This window comes from Sminthopsis crassicaudata, chromosome 1 (genome assembly GCF_048593235.1).
Source record: "Sminthopsis crassicaudata isolate SCR6 chromosome 1, ASM4859323v1, whole genome shotgun sequence".
Taxonomy (NCBI): Eukaryota; Metazoa; Chordata; class Mammalia; order Dasyuromorphia; family Dasyuridae; genus Sminthopsis; species Sminthopsis crassicaudata.
The window spans coordinates 696,124,548-696,148,605 of record NC_133617.1 but is presented as its reverse complement, the minus strand read 5'-3'; the positions used below and the strand labels follow the sequence as shown (position 1 = coordinate 696,148,605).

Sequence of the window (24,058 nt, the reverse complement as noted above, 5' to 3'; positions counted from 1 at the left end):
CATATAAGTCTCTCCAAACTTTTCTGAATTCATCCTGCTGGTCATTTCTTACAGAGCAATAATATTCCATAACATTCATATACCATAATTTGCCCAACCATTCTCCAATTGATGGACATCATTCATTTTCCAGTTTCTAGCTACTAGAAAAAGGGCTGCCACAAACATTTTGTGGTTATATGTACTTCACACTCGGGATAAGGGGTCTTACCATCTTCCCTATCAGGCCTTATGTATTTGTCTAAGCACTAAGAAACATTGTTCCCATGAAAATCCTTTCATATACTTTGGGACCACCTCATACAGAAATCTAGTGAATAGTAGAACATTCAGAATGCTTTGAACATCTATCATCTAGACTCAATGATTCAATAACAGGAACAAGGACTGCACAATATTTCATTAGCACTATAAAGTACTCTAGTGCAATTCAGATAACTGCTGAAAGTAGCAGGGGGTTAACACCCAAAGATCCTAGAGCCAATCTGAATCAGAAACAGGAAATGAACCCAGGTCTTTCAAATTTCCAAGGTCCCTCTCCCCACATCCAGCTACTTCTTGATTCAATAACACCATTGGTATTTAAAACAAAACAAAACATTTATTTTTAAACTCAGTGTTCCTTTTCTAGAAATATAAATAAAAATAAATGCTATTAATATGTATATATGTTTTATTTATATATAAGCAACACAAATAATGTTAAAGTTCCTCTAAGCACAATTAATCTCCCTCCCCACCAAAATATTCCTAATTGCCAAGTCAATTTTAGAGGTTCTAAATTGTCCTTAACAGTTGATTCTTGAAGTTCCTCCACAGTTCCTTTAATATTGATGTTCTCAGCCTCCAGACTGCAGTCTCAGTCATTTATAATATCTGGTAAGGTCCTTCTCACTCTGCTTCTTCCAGAACTTAGTAAGCACCTACTCTCCTGGAACTGCAAACTCCAAAAGTGTTATCTGGGCCAGCAGCACTCCTTGCTTCCTAAGGGATGAGGGCACTTCCAGTATATAATTCTTTTTCTTTTCTCCTCCCAAATAAAATAAACCACCCTCATATAGGGAGAGTCCCGAATCACTTCTGGGGACAATTCTAATTCTTTAACGAAGTAATAGGCAAACATTTACTCCAAGGCAATTTAGTCTCTAACATCAATTTAGTAATCTGTTTCTCAAGAATCTGATTCATTCTTTCTACTTTTTCTTGATGAGAGCAGATGCTCAGATGTATAGAATTGCCACTCAATTTGCAGTCCCTCTCCCATTCTTTCTTTTCTTTTCTTTTCTTTCTTTTCTTTTTTTGGCTGAGGCAATGACTTGCCCAGGGTCACACAGCTAGGAAGTGTTAAGTGTCTTGAGAGCAGGTTTGAACTCAGGTCCTCCTGACTTCAGGGCTGGTGCTGTATCCACTGCACCACCTAAATGTCCCTCTCCCATTATTTCTTTCAAAACCTTAAAGTAAAATATGTTCCTTTATCAGAATCAATATGTTTGCCAGTCCATACTTACATACAGTTTTTACCAATATTATTCCACTAATCCCTCTTAAAGCTTAGGAGAAAGCTTCTGCCTATCTTATCAAATGACTCACTCTATCTCAGTTTCCCCACTGGTGTCATTTCATTAAAACTTAAGAGTCAGTACATCTCTACTTTCTTATTTATCTTAAGACACATCAAATCTTTTTCAGATACAATTTGTTTTGCCAATATACATATTCCTATATGCCCAATTTTCTTGCTTCTTATTAACAGAAGAAAGCAAGACAAACATTAAGATTCAGAATATAGGTAATATCTAAATAACTTTGAATCAAATTTCACAAAATTTATACCATGTATTCAGCAAGGCTGACAAAATATTGGAGCACAGTTCATACAAATTTTTTACAAATCACCCAATTTACAATTTAGAAAGCAGCATGATCTAATTAGAAGTACAAACTTGTGACCTCTTTAGGTAAGTTACCAGAGAATAAAAATTGTTTTTAATTTAAAATCAAATCCAATTCAGATTTAAATTTCTTTCTTTCTTTTTTTGAGGCTGGGGTTAAGTGACTTGCCCAGGGTCACACAGCTAGGAAGTGTTGTGTCTGAGACCAGATTTGAACTCCTGTCCTCCTGAATTCAAGGCTGGTGCTCTATCCACTGCGCCATCTAGCTGCCCCCAGATTTAAATTTCTAATAGCAATACTTAAGTATTAATACACACATTTCTCAAGTCTTATACCTAAATAAGTAAGTTCACAATTTTAGCATGCACTAGTTAATAGTAATTATCTCATGCAATTTCAGAATCAGAATTCAAATTTAAACACACAGCCCCAAAGGTAAAGGTGACAGAAAACTGCCCTTTCAAGTCTGTCTGTAGGGCTTTAAGAAATGTGTGGAGAGAGAAATTTTGACCCAGGTGTCTGGCTGCAAGTCTTTTTATTTTATTTTAAAATTTATAATTATTAAAAAAACTTTTTTGATAGTAAATATGCATGAGTAATTTTTTTTTTACATTATCCCTTGTATTCATTTTTTCAAATTTTCTTCTCCCTCCCCTAGATGACAGGCAATCCCATACATTTTACATGTGTTACAGTATAACCTAGATACAATATATGTGTGTAAATCCAATTTTCTTGTTGCACGTTAAGTATTAGATTCCGAAGGTATAAGTAACCTGGGTAGATAGACAGTAGTGCTAACAATTTACATTCATTTCCCAGTGTTCCTTCTCTGGGTGTAGTTGTTTCTGTTCATTGATCAACTGGAAGTGAGTTGGATCTTCTTTATGTTGAAGATATCCACTTCCATCAGAATACGTCTTCATACAGCATTGTTGTTGAAGTGTACAGCAATCTTCTGGTTCTGTTCATTTCACTCTGCATCAGTTCATGTAAATCTCTCCAAACCTTTCTGAATTCATCCTGCTGGTCATTTCTTACAGAGCAATAATATTCCATAACATTCATATACCATAATTTACCCAACCATTCTCCAATTGATGGACATCCATTCATCTTCCAGTTTCTACTGGCTGCAAGTCTGCCCCAGTGACTAGTCCATCCTCCATGCCAGAAATGTTGAAAATGCTGGGGACATCAATGCAGACCCTGAAAGAGTCCAGGGCAATTGGGGACACCATCCTAGCCAGGACAGATTCCACAAGCCTCTTCAAGGAGAGAAGCCTGGAAAAATCCCAGAGAGGGTAATTTTTTTCCTTTTGCAATTTTTCTGTAAGCCTGTGTTTAGGCCCTCAAAAGGCTTTTAATCTTAGTAAATTAGGTTTACTTGAAAATACAATAGACAAACTCTAGTTTGCTGAGATTGTGCCAAGCAACTTAAAACTTAGTTTCAAAAATCCCAGGACCTGCTAAAATGTTTTAGCAATTCTGTAATTGGCCCAGTTGGCCAGTTCTAGGTCTTTTGTAATTTTGGCTGACAGAGAGAAACACAGAGGAACACACATACACAGACACCCCTAAATTAATCAAGCTCCTGTACTTGTCCCCACCTTGAGGTTGATTTGAGAAGAAGAGTTCTGGAACCAAAGCCAAAGCTGGCAGACTGTTGAAGTCTCCTTTGAATTTGCACCTGCCCTAATAAAATAACTATTTAATCCATATACATTTTGGTGCTTCATCTCAATGCTTCCTAAAGGGCTATCTTCCCAGGCCATTAAATAGGTTTTTATAGCCAGCTACCCTTAGGTTGTGATGGATTACTCACCTGATTTTACCACAGAAAAATGGCAGAATCCTTATGGATTCCAGCTGCTTAGAATTTCCCAATATTAAAGAGAAATGTAAGTCTTTTCTGTATTTTAACCACCTAAAGTCTTCCAATCCCAATCCCAGCCACCCAGGTGGCTCACCAGTTCTGCCAAATCTCTTCCCTCCCTCATCAATTGCTTACCCTTCCTGGGTTCTTTGTTTCCCAAGGTTCACAGTACTTTATCCTCCTTTCAAACTTTTCTCAGCTGGTTTATCTCCTGAGTCAGGTTAATCTTCTGTATTTGCTAGCTCATTTCCATTTTTTGTATTCTCTTGAATGTCTCTCTTTGGGAATTTAAGATGAAGTGGGAATTCTGGAGTTGAATCCAAGAACCACTGAAGGCATCTGCCCATAAATTCAGTATGGAAGAGACCTCACAAACAGGAAATATCTCAGATGAGCCCACAAAACTGTTTGGTACAATGGACCCTTACCTAAAATAAAATCAGAAACTCTCAAGGTAAAAAAGCAAGAAAAGGAATTTATAAAGGGCAACTCTCAACAGACAAATAGTCTGGAGAGGAGTGCAAAGTGGGAACTGCAAAGCACAAAATTAGTCTCTAATGCAGAAGCCCTCTGCTCCCCATGACCTTTTCTCTTATTGTCTAAGGAAGTGCAAGCTTACACTCTAAATTGGAAATCTCTCGCAGAAACAAAAGAATATTAGTAAACAACAATCTCTTTACCCATTAACTACTTAAATGCTAATCAAGAGATAGTGGAGGGAACTGAAGGGGAAATGTTCATCCAAAACAATGGAACCATCTGCGACTTTGTAGTTATAGTTCAATTTGTTATTGCAATAATAGCTTTTTATTTTCTTTCTTTCTTTTTTTTTCCTGAGGCTGGGGTTAAGTGATTTGCCCAGGGTCACACAGCTAGGAAGTGTTAAGTGTCTGGGTTCAAATTTGAACTCGTATCTTCCTGAATTCAAGGCAGGTGCTCTATCCACTGCCCCACCTAGCTTCCCCAATAGCTTTTTATTTTCAAAGTATATGCAAACATCTCAACATTTACCCTTCCAAGACCTTGTGTTCCAAAATTTTCTCCCTTCCCTCCTCACCTCCTCCTCAGATAGCAAATAATTCAATATATATAAACATACAATTTTAAGAAAAAATTTTAAAGATGTAATTTTTCTCCCATCTAAATTTATAGATTTCCCTAAAATCTTTTCATGGAACCCAAGTTAAGAACCCACGATTTAGAAGTAAGTGGGGTTTGAGATTATAACTTTATCCTCTAGTCCAGGAAGAAACACATTACTATGCCATCCTTTTAAAAAGGGATTTTTAGTTTTTTAATCTAAAAATCGAACTGTACTTGGTGCTTATTTCCTACTGCTGGTATCCTTTGGGCTTTTGCAGGCAGTCTTCCTTCTGGACTTTCTAGTAGACTAAAAGTTGGATATAGGTTTACTGACTCCTTGATTTTATGGCAACATAATCATTTCTCCTTATGGTAGTACTGTGCTTTTTCAAAGTATTGTGGGTTCAACTTAGGAAGGGACAGTTAAAGGGAATGACTACTATACTGATTTCATCAGTTTTTCATTCTGGAGTAGAGTAGGTAAAGGGAGAAGGGGGAGAGTAAATGGCTTGAGGAATAGGTTGAAGAACACAACTTTCCTTGTTAAGAAATATCTAGTACATTTGCTACCAGTGAGAAATTCTGGTAATTTAATAAGCATTCTTTTAAAAATACAAATGACCTACAAGAAGATTAAATTTGTTTCTGCCTTTGGGTAATTAAGTCCATCTATATCCAGTTGAAATTATTCACTGAGCTGGGGTTAACCTTTTAGAAAAGGAAAGTTTGGTTTGGACAAAGGGAAGCTTTGCATTGGGTATATGGGGAAGAGTGAGAGAAAAAGTTTAATGATGGATTTATAATTTTTACCCAAAGTTTTGTCTTGGTCATCTGATTTGAAATTTAATCTGACTGAATTTTCCTAGTAGGTTATCTCCTTTGAGAGTTTAGGATTAAGGAATTGCTCTTTAGGTAACAACCTTGAAGTGTAGTATTTTAAACTTGTTCATTATTTCCTTCTTTACTAAGTTAATCAAATAACATAGAATATTGTTGATTCTTCTCCTGTCCCCTTGTTTTTTCCCTCTAGAATCTATATCTGCATATATTCATTGCTGGAGGAATGCCTTAGATCCAATGAAGTCTAATTAATCTGCCCCTACAGGCCTCAACATACCGTTAATCAGAATGGAATTGCTATTTTCTCTTAAGAGTTTAATTCTCTAACTCTACCTATCTAAGAATCAACAATATATAGTAGTCTGATTGATAAATACTTTAATTCAGGGTTCTAAGTTGTAACATATGACTAGAATCCCTGTGTTCTGTTAATTCACAAATAGTTAGGATTCTTGGGTGACTAGGTGGCCCAATGATGTGTTAGATTTGGAGTCTGAAAAACATCATCTTGAGGTCAGAATTAGTCTCAGACACTTAACTAAAGCTGTGTGACCCTGGAAAAGTTTGACTCGCTTACCTTGGTTTCCTTATTTGTAAATGAGTGGAGAAAGAAATGGCAAACCACTCTTAAGTATTTTTGTCAAAACCCCAAATGGGGTCACTAGGAGTCAGACAATTTCTGAGAACTGCTTACCTTTCTGAATAGATTTGTCTGGTTATTGTATCTCTATTTTTGAAATCCACAAGCTCTTTTCAATTGTTGATCTGACTTTGAAATGTACATTTAAGGAAAACATCTAAATATTTAGCTGGTTAATGTAATAAGACAATATGACTATCTAATATTAAATAAAGAAATCTGATAGGTGCCATCCACACTATGACTTGATTAGTAATCAGTTCTTGTCATCACAATATTTTCTATTAATTTTTCTATTTTAGTTCATGGAACAAGAAACCACAAATTTAGTGCTCAATAGATTAATTCAGAATTAAGCTACATGTTATATTATGACAGGCATGAGAGCTAAGAGCATAAGTAAAATGAAACTTTCAAAACTCCATTTAGGATTGCATGTTTATTTCTGTTGAGAATGGTGGTTTATATTACATCTTGCATAACAATTATAGAAATTTGGGATAAACCTTAGAAACTGAGACCATGATTTCTTTGATAATTTACTAGGGGGGAAATAGGATCACCATCTTCAATTTATTGCCTTAGAAGGGTTTCCTGGGGGCATGGAAAGAGTAAATGAATTTCCTAGGCTGTAAAGCCAGTGTTTTGCCAGAATACCTAGACTCAAATAGATATTCAAAAAGATATTTAGGCCTGTTGGAGAAAATTTATAAGCTCATTTCACACACACACACACTCTCACACACACGCTCATGTTCTTTAATTTGTCTCAAGGGTTTGATTTTACTTGTCATTAAAAATATATATATTCCTCAATTCATAAAACTTTTAGGCTGAGTTCCTTTGAAAAAACTTGTCATAAGCACATGGGGGGAACTTCTGATTTTCCCAGCACTAGGTCAAGGGTCATCTTACTGTCTGACACATAAAATTGTCATTCTCAAGTCCAGTATCCACACCTAAAGGACTATTTACAGTTGAAAACTAATCACATTGGAATAGGGAAGTTACCCCCTAGAATCTTAGCAGTGCTATGTTCTGTTTCTCCTGAAATAGCTCCCTTCTGAGAGAGAAAGTGATGAGAAACTAAAACCAAGGGGATAAACCTTTTAAACCAGTTTTGTATTAGTAGAGTGTTAAAATTCTCATTGATAGAAGACTTAATTTTTGTCTGAAATTAAAATGTAGTGGAATCTTAGAAAGCTTGTGACTTTAATTTTCTTGATACTCATTGGTTTTTTTGGGCTACCTCTAAGCAAAAGACATCTGAGCCTTCCTATTTCATTGCCCAGAGCAGTATGTAAACTGACCTTTTTGAAGACTGCTTCAAATTTACTTTTTTCATCATCTTTGCTCTCCAAAAGTTTAGATTTTCTCAGGTAATTAAATGTGCCAAAATCGGTAAAAATATGCCTTTTCACTTAGAACTCAATATCTCCCTCATTTAGGGATAAAGAAATATTTAGTTCTGGTACTACATGTATAATCAAGCAAAACATTTTCACATTGGCCTTGTCAAAAAAAAAATTTTTTTTCTCACTCTCCACAATGAGTCCTAACCCTTTCTCCAGAGATGTAATGTGTAGTACGGAAATGGTGAGGGGTCACCATTAAGCTCTAGAGAAAAGCAAAGTTTATTGTACATTCTCCAGAGAAGGGCTTCCCATTCTTTGAACAGACAATCAAAGAGAGGAAGCGCCTCCTGTGGGCAGGACCACACCTTTAATCCCCATGTTGCTATAGTTGTATAAATTGTTTTCCTGGTTTTGACTTCATTTGTCATCAGATCATGCAAGTCTTCTCAGATTTCTCTGAAACTATCCTCTTCGTGATTTCTTTCAGTACAATGATGTTCCATTATTTTGTTTGCCGGAACCATGTTCATCTATGATTCAAATTATAGACAATTCCTCAGATTCCCATTGTCTATTCCCCCCCCCCCCCAAAAAAAAAAAAGGGTTATAATAAATATTTTAGTGCAGCCTTAGACTTGCTTTGCTTAGGACTAATCCCTCCCTACCAGCCCTCTAAACCCTTCCTTACCCTTCCCCTTTTAATTTCTGTTTTCCTGTTGAATGAATTGTATTTCCATATCTGGCTGTGTTTGTGTCTGTGTGTATTCTTCCTTCCTTTTAATCTGAATAGGTGATAATGAGATTGAAAAGTCAGCTGTTTGCCCCTGTGTGGTATGGAAATGGTGAGGGGTCACCATTAAAAAAAAAAGCTGGAGAGAACTCTAGAGAAAAGCAAAGTTTATTGTACATTCTTGAGAGAAGGGCGTCCCACCCTTTGAGCAGAGAGAGGAAGCGCCTCCTGTGGGCAGGACAGCCCCTTTAATCCCTAACGCAAAACACCCCCTCCCACCACTGACCCTCATCCTCATTGGCTTAGAGTCTTACATTCTAAACTCAAGATCTGCCCATCAAATTGAACTTGACCAATAAGTACATAGTTGCCCATATTTGGCTGAAATAGGGAGATGATATCATGGGAGGGGAACGCAATTATGCCCTTGACTCGATGTTTAGAGTTCTTCAGGCCTACTCAAACTCTGAAGTAGATGAAGCCTTACTCGATTTTCACAACTGTCTTGAAAGATCTCACCTCATCTCATTCACCCCCACACACACACAATTCCCTGCTGTCCATTGGTACAGTTAACTGTTTCTATACTTCTGATTGTGTGAAATCATTTTCCCTTACTTTCCTGTCCCCCATGCTTTTGCATCTTTCTTCCTTCCCCGTTTCCATTCTTAAGATCATCAAGACATACTAGAGCCAGTTCCAGGCCATATCTAATTATTCCCCCTGTGACTCCTGATGGTGATGGGGCTCAGAGAAGACAAATGTACGATTCCCCATATTTGGATTTAAGCAGTCTCTTTGTTCATCCATGTTTGCCCTTTTACATTTCTTTTAATTCCTGTGTTTGAACTGCAGAGTTTTGAAAAGAGTTATGGGCTTTTCTTTTCTTTTTAGGAGGGTGTTGGTGGTGCAATATTTATTTATTTTTATTTTATTAAATCTTTTATTTGCAAAACATATGCATGGGTAATTTTTCAACACTGACCCTTGCAAAACTTACTGTTCCAAATTTTTCCCTCCTTTCTCCCACCCCTTCCCCTAGGTGGCTGATAGACCTATACATTTAAATATGTTAAAAATGTATGTTAAATCCAATATATATATATATATATATATACATATTTATACAATTATCTTGCTGCACAAGAAAAATCAGATCAAGAAGGAAAATAGTGCAAGGAAACATCAACAGAAAGCCTGAAAATGCTATGTTATGCTACATACTCAGTTCCCACATTCCTCTCTATGTGTGTAGATGGCTCTCTCCATCACAAGACGATTGGAACTGGCCTCTATCCTCTCATTGTTGAAGAGCGCTACATCCATTAGAATTGATCATGGTATAGTCTTGCTGTTGCTGTGTACAATGATCTCCTCGTTCTGCTCATTTCACTTAGCATCAGTTCATGTAAGGCTCTCCAGGCCTTTCTGAAATCATCCTGCTGGTCGTTTCAATGATATTCATATACAATAACTTATTCAGCCATTCTCCAATTGAGTTTCCATTCAGTTTCCAGTTTCTCACCACTACAAAAAGGGCTGCCACTAACATTTTTGCACATGTGGGTCCCTTTCCCTTCTTTAAGATCTCTTTGGGATATAAGCTATGGCCTTTTCTTAGGAATGTTTGGACATGGGAGGTCTGTGTACCCTGTCCCCTGTAGTTTTTCTGGATAAATTGTTCTTGACTGTAAGTCCATTTCATGTGCCTTTTAAAATATTGTATTCCAAATTCTGCACTCCTTTATAGTGGAGGCTGCTAAAAATCATGTCCTCCCAAACTGATCCTTAGACCAAGATCTATCTAGTTGCTCAAAGTTGTTATTTGACTTGGAAACTGAATTTTGGCAGTGATGTTCCTAAGAGTTTTTATTGTGGAGTTTCAAGGAATGACTTAGATTTTTTTGTTTTTCCATTTTGTTGTCTAGTTCTAAGAGATGTGATTAAGATTTTTAAAAAATAATGTCAATCTTTTTATTCTTCATGGCAATTCAGTCTAACAATTAGATCTTTTTTCTCTTTAATCTCTTTTCCATATTGTTTTTGCTATGTGATAGTTTATATTTCCTTCTTCTTTTTTCCCCCCGGACTTCTGACTTTGTTTTATTCTTGTTATACTTATTTCCTTCTATTTGGTTCATTTTTATTAGCTTTGTAGTGAGATTTTTTTTGTTTGTCTGACTTTGGATTGAGTATTCTGGTTCAGATTTCTGAAAGGAAAGTCTGGGCTAATCTTGTTGCTGTTTTCTTGAGGTGTTCCTATTAACAACATACCAGTAGGAGGGGGGGGGGGTAGCTCTGTTCTCAATATCAGCAGACCTCTCTGTCTGTCTATGCAAGTCTTGACTGAAGAAAGGACTCAGCTGTTACTTTTTTCTGTATGTCCCATCAATCTGGTGTATTTTCTAGGCCTGTATAGAGGGGAGCTCAATGCTGCATTGTTTTCTGTACCTTCTAGGTTTCCTAGTTGAGTGTTTTTTTTTTTTTTTTTTTGTTTTGCTGAGGGATTTGAGATTAAGTGACTTGCCCAGGGTCCCACAGTTATTTCTAGTATTAAGTGTCTGAGATAAGATTTGAATTCTGGTCCTCATGACTTCAGGGCTGGTGCTCTGCTAAATTTGCCTTTCTCTGAGCTTATTACCCAAGCAAGTATAAGAGTATAAGATCTGAGTTCATTCTAGCTTTGAATGTTTTGGGGCAAATGTCCTTTATGTTATTGTTTAGGTAAAACAATATTTGTTTTGAGGGGAAGAGGAAATGGAGAATAGAATTTCCAGACCTCAAGCTATTCTATAAATTAGTGATCAACAAAGCTGTGGTGGTCTTTAAAAACCAAAAAAGGAGATCAATTAAACATACTGAAGATTTAGAGATAATTGAATCAGCAATTTGGATGAATCACAAAACTTGGAGAAATCTAGGAACTATTAACTAATAAATTATTTGGTTTTCCTTTGCAAATTAGCTTTGACTTTGGGCTTGAATGACTTGGATAAATGGGTATCATCTATGTCTGTTGTGACAGAAAGTACTGGAGGCAAAGGGCCTAGCTTTTTGAATCCTCTTCATGGTCCTTAATAGTTAAATTTAGCTTGGTTAAGTTACTGAATCTTTCCGAATTCCTAAATTGTAATGATCTGGAAAAGTTTCTCCTATAAGACATAGGAGCTAAGATCTTATACCCCTTTCCCTATACCACTTAGTCCTAGCAATCCTTTTATCTTATCTGTTAAAAGTAACATCAGTCTACTTTTTTTCCATGGTTGAATTATCCCTAAAGCCCCCTTCATGTCCCCTACTTGAATTTGATTGCCTTTCATTTTTACTGCCAGTGCCTTTTTGCCTTATGACCCACCCTTGTGGCTGCCTTCAAAGTGGTCCGTTAATATTTATTAAGCAAATATTTCCCAATCATGAATTCCAGGGGAAGAAAGGCATGATAGAGAGGTCCAAACGGAAAGTAGTATTTTTGTTTTTCGGTCAAGATTTACTCTTTGTCTCTTTCAGGGGAGTTTTCTTGGCTAGATTTCTCAGAATCATCCAAGCTATTATCTGAGGCCAGATTTCAAGGTCAATTTCTGATTTCAAACATGGTATTCTAACCACTTAAGAAACTTACTGCCCATTCATTCATGAGCTCTGCTTAATGTTTTCCATGAAGTGAAATTGTCTTCCTATCAGACATAAGTGCCACTATGTATTATTACTATGTATTTTGTACATGTCTCTTCTAGATTATAATCTTCTTGTATCTATTCCAAAATATTGACATTCCATAATTCCATAATTACATTAATGGTTTCTTTAAGTACTGTCTTCTTGAACTATGAATTAAATTTTTTATCTTAAAACATATGTTAAATCACATATATATATATATATATAAACATTTATGCAATTGTCTTGCATAAGAAAAATCGGATCAAGAAGGGGGGAAAAACTGGGAAAGAAAACAAAATGCAAGCAAACAACAACAGAGAGAGTGAGATTTCTTTATTGTGGTCCACATTCAGTTCCCACAGGCCTTTCTCTGGGTGTAGATGGCTCTCTTCATCACAGGATCATTGGAATTGATCTGAATCATCTCATTTTTGTAAAGAGCTATGTGCATCAGAATTGAGAATCGTATAATCTTGCTGCTGTATACAATGATCTCTTGGCCCTGCTCATTTCACTTAGTATCAGTTATTAATTAAATTTTTATGAATAGTAATTTTAACATACCAAAAGTCTTGTGTTATTTTTTTCTTTTAAATTCTATTTAGAGGGAAACTATTATACTGTAAAGAACTCTAGATTAGGCATCTTATCTATATAGATTTGTTAAATCTTGCCCCTGAAATTTAGTGGTTATGATCCTAGGCAAATCATTTCAAACACATACCTGCTTCAACCCTGTCTCCTTTCCCTTTACCCAGCCTTTTGTCTCTTTATAGAAAGATATGCCTTATTTTAATAAGGTGGTCATTAGGCTTAATAGAATCTTGGCTCTCCCGCTAGCTTTATGGCCCTTGAGTAAGTCATTAAGCCTTATTTTTATCATTCTTTTTTTTTTTTTTTTTAATTTTATAATTATAACATTTTTTGACAGTACATATGCATAGGTAATTTTTTATAACATTATTCCTTGTACTCCCTTCTGTTCCGAATTTTCCCCTCCTTCCCTCCACCCCCTCCCCTAGATGGCAGGCAGTCCCATACATACTAAATATGTTATAGTATATCTTAGATACAATATATATGTGCAGAACTGAATTTTGTTGTTGTTGTTGCAAAGGAAGAATTAATTTATCATTCTTAAAATAGAATAAAAATAGGACCTATTTCACAGGGTTGTGGGGATTCACTGAGATTATTTGTAATTTTTTTTTTTTTATTAAAATGCTTTGAAAAAGTTAAAGCACTATTTAAATGTGAGATTAGAAAAATTTGCCTTTTACTTTTAATCAGAGATATGACAATATAATATCCTTATTTTCCAGGAGCTTATTTTCTATGAAGTGTTGGTATTCCAAGATTGTGAATTGGTGCTCTGGGAGAAAAATGAGAAAAGCCCAAGCAAGCTAAAAATCCCCACAGGCAAATTTGGCTTGTTGATTATCACTGTGACTTGGTAGGCTGCCACATGAGAACTGCAGTATGACTGAAAAACAATGCTTTTCAAAAGAAATAAGATCAATTTAAAAATGTATGAAGGAGGTTGGAATCACATGCATATTCTTCATAACAAGTCCGAGTGGGTGGTGAGATATAGTTAATATTTGGGTGAATATTGGTAGAGCATTGTCACTAGTGTATGCTATGGACCACCTGGACAGAGAAGAAATAGATGAAGTGTTGAGGAAATAAATCAGAAGCTTGGCCCAAGGGCATGATGTTGTAATGATTAGGGAATATTAATTATCTTGACATATGTTGGGTCTTTCTGAAAAACAGAAAAATTCTTGGCTTGCATGAATGATTCTTCTTTCAAAAGGCAGATACAAAGAAGGGAACAATTCTGGACCTTATTTTAAAAAAATACTTTTTGTTGTCTTTATATCAATTCTTTCTTACCTACCTTTCAGATTGAAGTTTCCCTTTTGGCAAGAAAAAGGAGTCAGCAAAAATATCCAATAGGTAGGCAATATTTGTTTGGTTCTAATAGTCTCCTTTTTCTCTGAGATAATAATTGATCTTTCCATTACTCAAGAGTTGAACTCTTCTAGATTTGATTCTGATCAAAAGATAAGAATTGGTTGCTGAAGTAGAAATGAGAAGTACTTCAAGTCAGGCTTTGTCTTGACACTTATCCTGGACACAGAGATAGTAATAAATAGTAGGGGAGGAGGTAGCTTTTATGAGAGAATTCCACCCAAAGGCATGTGAAAAGACTTTGTAATGGAACCTTGGATTAATAGTCATCATCATCAGTTGAATGAAGAAAAGTATGGAAGCAATCAAATTTTTTTTTTGGGGGGGGGCGCACTGAGGCAATTGGGGTTGAGTGACTTGCCTGGGATCACACAGCCAGGAAGTGTTAAGTGTCTGAGGCAGATTTGAACTCAGGTCCTCCTGACTTCGGGGCTGGTGCTCTACTGCATCACCTAGTTGCCCCAAAGCAATCAATTTTTAAAGTAAAGATGAAATGACTGAGATAACAAAGGTTCTGTCTTCTGAGCAATTGCTTAACAAATTGGGACCAGGGCCCATTTAGGGCTGGACTGAATAGTAGTCAGACTTGTATATATTAAAAACACTCAAATAAGGCTAATTAAATAAAAGGAAACAATAGACCATTAGATATCTAATTTTTAATTGGATAAAAAGTTATGTATTTTCAAAATTGGGAGGGGGAGAGCAAATAGGTGCAATTACCTGAAATCAGAAAAAGAAGTATCCCACTCTCACCCCAAGTGTATATGAGCCACCAGAAGAACATGGAAACAACAGCTGATTGTTCAGCATGGCACCAGTTTTCAACTAAGGCATAGGAGTTACTTAAGATATACAATTGAGGGATGGGTGAAGGAAAACCCCAAACCCTTCATATCACTCTTTGGATCTGACTGAATTTCTGTTCAGTACAACCCACATTATTAAGGGTCTTAGGTAGAGGTAGTCCACACAGGGCTAGATTTGAACTATGCAGCAAGTTTTCTATCAGTTCCCACTATTAAATAAATTTCTTACAAGATAGAACTTAGAATAGATGCATAATTGAATAGAAAGGAAACACCTAGATCCAAAATTGAGTCAATAGATGAAGTCAGTATGGTTAAAACTACTACTTGCTCTCCAATTCCCTCTGTAGGGAGAAAATAGATCTAAGAGAGGGTGAATATAAAAACAAGGCTTGATTTGGTTCATCTCATTGTTGAAGAGAGCTACATCCATCAGAATTGAGCATCATATAATATTATTTTTGAAGTATATAATGATCTCCTGCTTTTACTCACTTTACTCAGGATCAGTTCATGTAAGTCTCTCCAGGACTTTCTGAAATCATCCCGCTGGTCATTTTTTTTTTTTTTTTTTTCCTGAGGCTGGGATTAAGTGACTTGCCCAGGGTCACTCAGCTAGGAAGTGTTGGTCATTTCTTACAGAACAATAATATTCCATACCATTCATGTATCACAATTTATTCAGCCATTCTCTAGTTGATGGGCATCCAGTTTCTCGCCACTACAAAGAGGGCTGACACAAAAATTTTTGCACAGGTGGGTCCCTTTCCTTTCTTTAAAATCTCTTTGGGGATATAAGCCCAGTAGAAACACTGCTGGATCAAAGGGTATGTACAGCTTGATAACTTTTTGAGTGTAGTTCCAGATTGTTCTCCAGAATGGCTGGATGTATTCACAATTCCACCAACAATGTATCAGTACCCCAGTTTTCACACATCCCCTCCAACATTTAGCATTATCTTTTCCTATCATTCTAGCCAATCTGACAGGTGTGTAGTGGTATCTCAAGATTGTCTTAATTTGCATTTCTCTGGTTAACAGTGATTTGGAGCATTTTTTTGTATGGCTAGAAGTAGTTTCAATTTCTTCATCTGAAAATTGTCTATCATATCCTTTTGACTATTTTTGATCATCTTGTTTAAATGAATCTTATTGGTTCACCTTCTCTGTATTAGAGAGACATTGTGTTAGCAATTGCAAAAAGCCCCAGATCAGGTCAGTGTGGATGGAATACAAGCATGGTGTAAGGACAGCTTGTACAGAGGGAAGCCACATAATCCGTTCTTATCTCAGGTTACACAGAGACAACATAGTGTCCAGAACCAGGGAGGTGATAGTTTCATTCCTCTTCTTTCCTCCTCTCCCCCATTTGTCCACAATGTCTGACATACAGTAGGTATTTACTACCTCTCTGAATCAGATTGAATTGAATTAAGAGTATGAGGTCAACATGGTAAATATCTCCTGATTTGCCTTTTTAAAAAGCAAAGGAAGATTGTGAAAATTTTCCCTTCTTTCCAGTTGTGAGCAGAGTGCTTGGAAGTCTGGGAGATGATTTGAAGAAAGTGAACTGAATACACAGAGGGAATAGTAAAAGCCTACTACATGAGGTAGATTTAGGGAAGAGCTTTGATCTCAGAAGGGAAGATAAAATTATGCCATTTGAAGTAACTTGGGTTTTGAAGAAGTCTAAAAACTGCTGTTATGGAAATTGGAAAGGATTGTTCAATGCCAGACTAGTCCTCAGGTGCCAATGTAGGCAAATGCTAGACCAGGCATGATGGCCTGTGACTACTCTGTTTTGTCATTCACTTTGCTCTACTTAGTTGTTGAAATCGTGTTGACCAGAAATATGATCCTCTATCTACTGAGAGTAGTGTTTTATTAGTAGCATTGCCCTTACTGGAATGAAGCCTTCCTATGTGAGGATATCATCGGGAGCCAGCAATGCCACTCTTAAACCTGGATATTCCAAGAATCCAAAGAAAGATGAAAAAGACTAATGTGCAAAAAAATATTTATAGCAGCTTGTTTTTAGTGTCAAAAAGTGGAAACCAAGGGAATATCTATCAGTTGTGGAACAGTTGAAAAAATTATGCATATGATTGTAATGGGACACTGTTGTCCCATATGAGATAATTTCAGTGAAACTAAGATGAATTGTGTGAACTGATACAGAATAATTTATACAAATAACACTGTAAAAACAATGTTGAAAGGCTTACAACCTCTGAATAAGAATGTAATAATTGGTATCAGTGCCATTTGGTTTGCAGAGTTTATTAAAAAATACTGGTAAGTGGATATCATCATCATCATCATCCCCATTATCCTCATTAAGTTTCCTTAAAAAGGTTAAGTGACTTATCAAGATCACATAGCCAATAAGTAAGGCTAGTTTTGAACTCAATTTGATAACACTTCCTTATCTAGATTTCTGTAGTTAAATGAAATTATAGGTCCACTCTCTCATCCCTGTTCATCTTTTGTTATTTTTAATGGCATAATGGGGACCTTTCCCCAAATTATTGAGCATATCACTTTTCCCAATGTTTTGTTACTTGATAAGTGGTAATTGATCTTTGACCACCTTATTTTGTGTCTCTAGAATCTAATACATTAATAGGCAAAGAGTAAGTATAGAATTCATAGTTATTCCTCATTGTCTCTCTTCCCTCCCTGCCCACGGCATTTAAAAGATCATAGAATCATAGATCTATAGCTGGAATGAATCTTAGAATGGATCTATCTTTACATTTGCAACTTTGTGCCTTTTTTTTTTTCCCCCCATATATACCTATTCTTCCTCTCAGAGCTTTCATTTTGAGGATGCAGTTTATATTAAGACTAGATCATATTTAGACTTAGCATGTTGTCTGTGTTTGTCTTGATCTCCCTTTGTATTAGAAGTACCCTGGAATATTTTGTTGTCACAGAAAAGTATTGTATCCATTGTAATTTGGTAAAAGTCAAAATAGAACTACTCTTCCAAATTTAAATCTACTTCCTTGAAGTTGAAACAGTAAATTCTTCCTATCCAGTGCCATCTATATAGAAAGAGTATAATAATTAAGTTAATGAATGTCCAAAGACATGAGCCAGGTTATAGGAGGAAAGTAAAATTTTAGTAAGGTAGATCCTATTTTCAGGTTTGAGGAATTTTTTGCCCTTCCCTGTCTCTTCTCTCTTTCTCTCCCCCCTCCTCCCTTACCCCAATTCTGCATTCAAAATTTCAAGACTCTGCTCTCTGCTCAGTCCTTGATTTAGCAAAAAGCTTCCTTATTGCATTATCTTTCAAGGGTGTGTGTGTGTGTGTGTGTGTGTGTGTGTGTGTGTGTGTGTGTGTGTGTGTGTGTGTGTATAATCATAGGATTATAGTTTTTCCCTCCTGAGGCATTTTGGGGTTAAGTGACTTGCCCAGGATCACACAGCTAGGAAATGTTAAGTGTCTGAGACCAGAATTGAACTAGGTCCTCATGACTTCAGGGCTGGTGCTCTACCTACTGTACCCACTGCACTACCTAGTTGCCCTATCTAGTCCTTTTTGATCCCCATTTATATGGAAACCACACATTTGTCTACCTGTATCTTTGTCTTATGCTTTTTTGCTAATGAAGTCATAAGCTCCTTTTGGATCTCAAGAACTTAAAATAATTCCCTGTATTTATGCTCTTGGGGAAAAAAAAAAAAAAAAAAAAAAAAAAGAGTATTGCCCAGGAATTCTGTGGGGAGAGTGGGGAGGGTATAAGGGGAGGATAGAATGGCCAACAGTCTTGACCAAATAAATATTTGGAGGCAGATGATGGCCAACTTGGTTAGGGAAAACTCAATGGAAAGGTGACATTTAAAGAACTGAGGTAGGATTTTGTTAGTCACAGAAAAAACAAGACAACATTCCCTATAGAGAAAATGTCACATGCATTCCTATTTTCAGTAATACTTGCTGGCTTGTGTGAACTAGGTTAACTAGAATACAAGTGGGCAGGGGCTGGACTGTGGTAATATTTGAATGATGGTTTTGACCTTTACTGTAAACAATAAGGAAATAATCAAATTTTTAAGATTTTAGTTCAGTTTTTGTGAACTCTTAAATACTGACTTTGTACAAAGAGTAGTATAAATGAGGTAGTAGAAGGAAAAAGGAATACAATATATACCCAAAGAAGTGTATGCAGAGTGCATAAAGAAGAATTGGTGAGGAATAGTGCATAGAACACCAACATGTTGGACAGAGGAAAGGCACCCCACAGGAGGCCCAGGGCCAAAATTGGGTTGAGATCCAGAAATATGGGGGATATGCAGTTGAAACATAAGGAAAGGCATGGAAGCAGTAGAAAGAATGAGAGTAGGTAGTTTGACAGAAACAGAATGTGGAGAGGGGAAGAATATGAACTAAGTTACCTTAGTAACTTAGAAACTTAACTTAGAAGTTAAGTTCTTCCTTTCCCCTGTATCCTCTAACCTAGACAGCAAGTAAACCTGTATATATTAAACAGATGCAGTTCTTATATATATTTCCACAATCCTCTTGCTCCACAAGAATAATTAGATCCAAAAGAAAGAAAATGAGGAACAAAACAAAATGCACATAAGCAACAAAAAAAGTGAAAATAGTATGTGGTGATCCAAACAGTCTCCACAGTTCTCTCTCTGGGGGTAGATAGCTCTCTTCATCACAATGGAACTGGTCTGAATCACTTCACTGTTGAAAAGAGCCAGGAGATCAGAATTGATTATCATAATCTTGCTGTTGCTATTGTACTGATAGTTTTAAGGAACATTCGTTTGGCAGCTATGTTGGGTGATTAGATTGGAGGCAATACACTAGACCAGTGTATTGCAGTAGTCCACAGGAGTGATGGTATTAACCTGTAATAAGTGTTTTGTGTCTTATGAGTGATGAAAAGACACGTTAAGAACTGGCAATTGATAACATGTGAGAAGTAAAGCAGAACATAGAGGCAATTGCAAACCTAGGTGACTAAAAGGAAAGTACTACTTCTTAACAGAATATGGCAGTTTTGTTTTCCAATTACATATGAAAGAGAATTTTAGCATTAATTTTTTAAAATTTTGTGTTCCAAATTTTCTCCCTGTCTCCTCTTGAGAATGTAAGCAGTTTGATATAGATTATACCTGTGCAGCCATATAAAATGTCTCCACAATAATCATGTTATAAAAGAAAATACAGACCATAAAAAGAGAGAATTTTTTAAAGGATGCGTTGATTTGCATTCAGATTCCATCATTTCTTTCTCTAGAGATGGATAGCATTTTTCATCATAAGTCCTTCAGAATTATCTTTAGATCACTGTATTGCTGAGAATAACTAAGTCAGTTGATTGTACAGTACTGATGTTAATGTATATGATCTTAGGGTTCTGCTCACTTTACTTTGCATCAGTTCATGTAATTCCCAGCTTTTTCTTAAATCATCTTGGTTAGCATTTCTTTCTTTTTTTCTTTTAATTTATACTTTTTTATTTTTTGCTTTTTCCTGAGGCAATTGGGATTAAGTGACTTGCCCAGGGTCACACACCTGGGAAGTATAAAGTGTCCAAGACCAGATTTGAGCTTAGGTACTCCTAACTTCAAGGCTGGTGCTCTATCCACTGCACTATCTAGCTGCTCCTGATCAGCATTTCTTAAAGCACAATAATATTCCATTACAATCATGTACCACAACGTGGTCAGCCATCTCCCATATCGATGGGCATACCCAGATGTCACTTGTCACTTCTTAGAAAATGGAAAAGTTTAATGAGAGAAAGATCTAGATGAGAAATGAGTTCAGTTTGGAGCAATGAGTTTGACATTCCTAGATATGCTCCTTGTCATTCGTGTGTGTGTGTGCGTGTGTGTGTGTGTGTATTAGACTTAGTGCATGTATAAATTAGAGTACAATGAAGTGTAAGAGCGTAAATATATTGATTTGGGGCTCATCTGCATAAAGATAATAGAACTCATGGTTGCTTAAGAGTACAGAGAAATGAGACAGAGACCAGGACAGAATTTTAGGTATTCAATGAGAGAGCTGGTAAATAGTATTTATTTCAAATCAAGGTAATATAATGGAGTAAACTAAAGATCTTTTCAAAAATATGTGGGGGGAGGCAAAGTAAGCATGTCCATTATCATCTTATTATTTGACATTTATTCATCTATCCTCCCTCATCATTTGGTATTTTCTCTTTTTGGGTGACTTCAGATCTACTTGTCTAGTTCTACCTTTTTCTCAGCCAATGGTCTCCAACTACCTTACCTATAAATTATCTTGAATTGAATTGGATGTCCCATGCTAAACTTGAGAGATGTCTTAAATTGAATCCATTATCTCCCCTTCTTCATAATTTCCCCTTTACTGTCTATCTTCCCACTTACCCAGGCTTGCAACCTACATGTAGTCCTTGATTCTTGACACCTTCCTCCCCATTGCTCTCCTATATCTATCTAGTCAGTGGTCAAGTGCTTCTTGGTCATGGCTCTTTTCACTCTGACACTGCCACCAGCTGGATGCAGTGACTTAAAATTACCACTTCAGATTGGGGCTATTGCAAGTAGCCATCTTGTTGGTCTTCTTGCTTCCTTCCAATCAGTTAGTTCAAATTGATCTAAAATGCACATCTGAGCATATCACTCCCCTTTGCTAGTAGATATAAAATCAATCTCTGGCTTGCAAAACATCCTCCCCTCTACTCTTCCCCCCCTCGTCTCATCATTACCTATACCCTTTGTTGATACCTCCTTGCTGGTGGCTCTCAGGTAGTTTGACTGGTTGGTCCTCCTCATCCTTGCCTTTTGGCTTCCCTCCCCTTCTCAGCTGAAGTCCCACCCTATGTAGAAAGTCTTAATATCTTTCTCTAGATAACTGGAATAGTATCCTGCTTATATCTTATTATATGGTTTGTATATTGTTTTCCTCACAGTATAAATGTTCAGTGTGTATGTTTTTCCTGGTTCTATTTACTCAAGTATTTCAGTTCTCTTCTACATGAATGAAATGTTTATTAAGCACTTACTGTGTACAGAGTACTCTGCTAAGTGCTGGAGATAGAAATAAAAAAGTTTTAAGACAGCTCACATCCTATCACAATGGAAGGTTTCAGCTACAAGTTGGGTGGGAAAGTCCTTGCTCCTTAGGGGGCAGTGGCAAAGCAGATGGCCATCTCCCTTCTAACTAGTACCAAAGATTTTCTGGGCAAGAACTTTCGATTGTTTTTATTTCAATTTATCTTAATTATTTGGAGCAGTCTTTCTTTGGATTGTTAAGAGTTTGCAGTTCTTTTGGTTATTCATATCCTATGACAACTTGGTTTAATTGATATTTCTAGGAGCATATGGATAGGAGTTAAGATTATCACAGTATTTTTCCTTATATCATAGGTAAATAAAGTCAGAAAGCTATCATTGTTCAAATGGTATGAAATATGATTAATTGTTACAAAAAAGAGTAGGAATAAACTGAGTTGAACTTTTAGTTTATGATTCAAAGATAGCTCTTAGCAAAATCTTTCCAGTCTTTGTATATAATCTGTTATCTTCAAGTCATAGGATGCTGAAAAGATGGTATTATAATGCCTAAAATAACTTCTCTATTATGTCCCTCTTACCTTTTCTGAAAATACAGACAGGAAAGAGATTTGAAATAATGTCATCTGAAACAGGAGCAATCTTTGTTTGGGTCAAGTGGTGGCCAGATAAATACTTACTAAGAAAATTCACATTGAAGAGTATTGTATCTTGTTCAACAACTTTGACTTTAAAAAGTGAAAAAAAAAAAAAAAAGACCTAGTAAACAGCACCAGGGCAAGTTGCCTGGAAGAAATATGTTTACTATATGAGAAGAGAAGTTTGAAAAATATGTGCAATGGCGAAACACTAGTGGTCCATACTGATTTCACACACCACCCCCCTCTTTAAAAATACTATTTCTTACTTAGAATGACTTGGAAAGAAGATGCAGAGGGACACTTGGGGAAACTGTGGTGAGGAAGAAAACAAAAGACAATGATAGGTTTTTTGTTTTTTGTTAATTTTGTCCCTTAAGAACAGCGACATGTAATCTTAAGCCACTTGTCAGTTCCGTGGTGAACACCTGTTCTTGAAGACCCACCTGTTCACTACCAACTCCTTACCTCTCAGCTATCCATCAGCTTGGCTTAGCTACCCCAGGCTAGGGAGCCAGGTTAAAGAGAGTGATTGCTGTCTGCAGTGGGCTTATAAAGGGCCAGTGAGGCAAGCAGCCAACCAGCGAGAGTCACCCGTTATGAAGCTATCTCAATATGGCCAGGATCCCACCCACAGGGAAATCCTATATCCACAGAGATTACTTCTGGGCCACTCAAATCTCCCTGTGGCACTGTGGTGCCGCCCATTTAAAGGGCCCTTACAATTCCCTTCTCTTGTTTTGGGGGAACTGCATCCTTACATGCTACCTTATTGTAAGTAACTTGATCTGAAGAAAATTATTTTGGAAAATGAGCCAATTTGGAATGGGAATAGGGCATCTGAAAAGTGTCAATTCAGAGAAATTTCCCAAGTAGTATTTTAGCTTTATTTTGTTCAAATTGTAAAAAGTGATTTTAAAAGATAGGCTTTCTTTGTTTCTCTTGCTGTACTGGATAGTCACTTAGCAAGTAATAGTCTATTAAAATCTTTAGATTCCCTAAGATATTTTTCCAAAGCAGACTTAGGTCTGTAATTCTCTTTTTAAGTCAGACTGTTCATACATTTATGTTCCTAATGGGAACTATGGGGCACACTTTGTTTTGTTGTTGTAGTTGTTTAAGTTGTCTAAATTGTGTCTGACTCCATTAGAGGTTTTCTTGGCAAAGATACTGGAGTAGATTGATCATATCCTTTTCCAATTCATTTTACAGGGTGTGAAAATTGAGGCAAATAGGGTCAAATGATTTGCTGAGTCTTCCCACTCCTGGTGGGAAGGCCTGGTGCTCTTTATCTGCTGCCACTATGGGCGGGTCACTGAGCTTTTCCAAACTTGTCTTCTTAACCCCAACAAATGCTTGGATAGTGCTTTTTTTCCCCCTCCAAGCCTAGGGCTTGAGGTTCTGGGCTGTTTGATTTAAGTATAAAAGAAGCTTAAAACATATTCTACCCCACCCACTCCCTGAGGGAAGGGGGAAATCACATTTTTTGATATAGGAGATAGGTTGAAAGGTGGTGATCTTTACTTGGAGA

General features: G+C 36.6%; 1 protein-coding gene across 1 annotated transcript in view; it reads left to right on the top strand.

Moving 5' to 3' along the window:
• Positions 1-24,058, top strand: part of RAB7A (RAB7A, member RAS oncogene family) — a 53,810-nt gene that overhangs the window by 18,780 nt on the left and 10,972 nt on the right. The gene's annotated exons all lie outside the window — the stretch shown is intronic.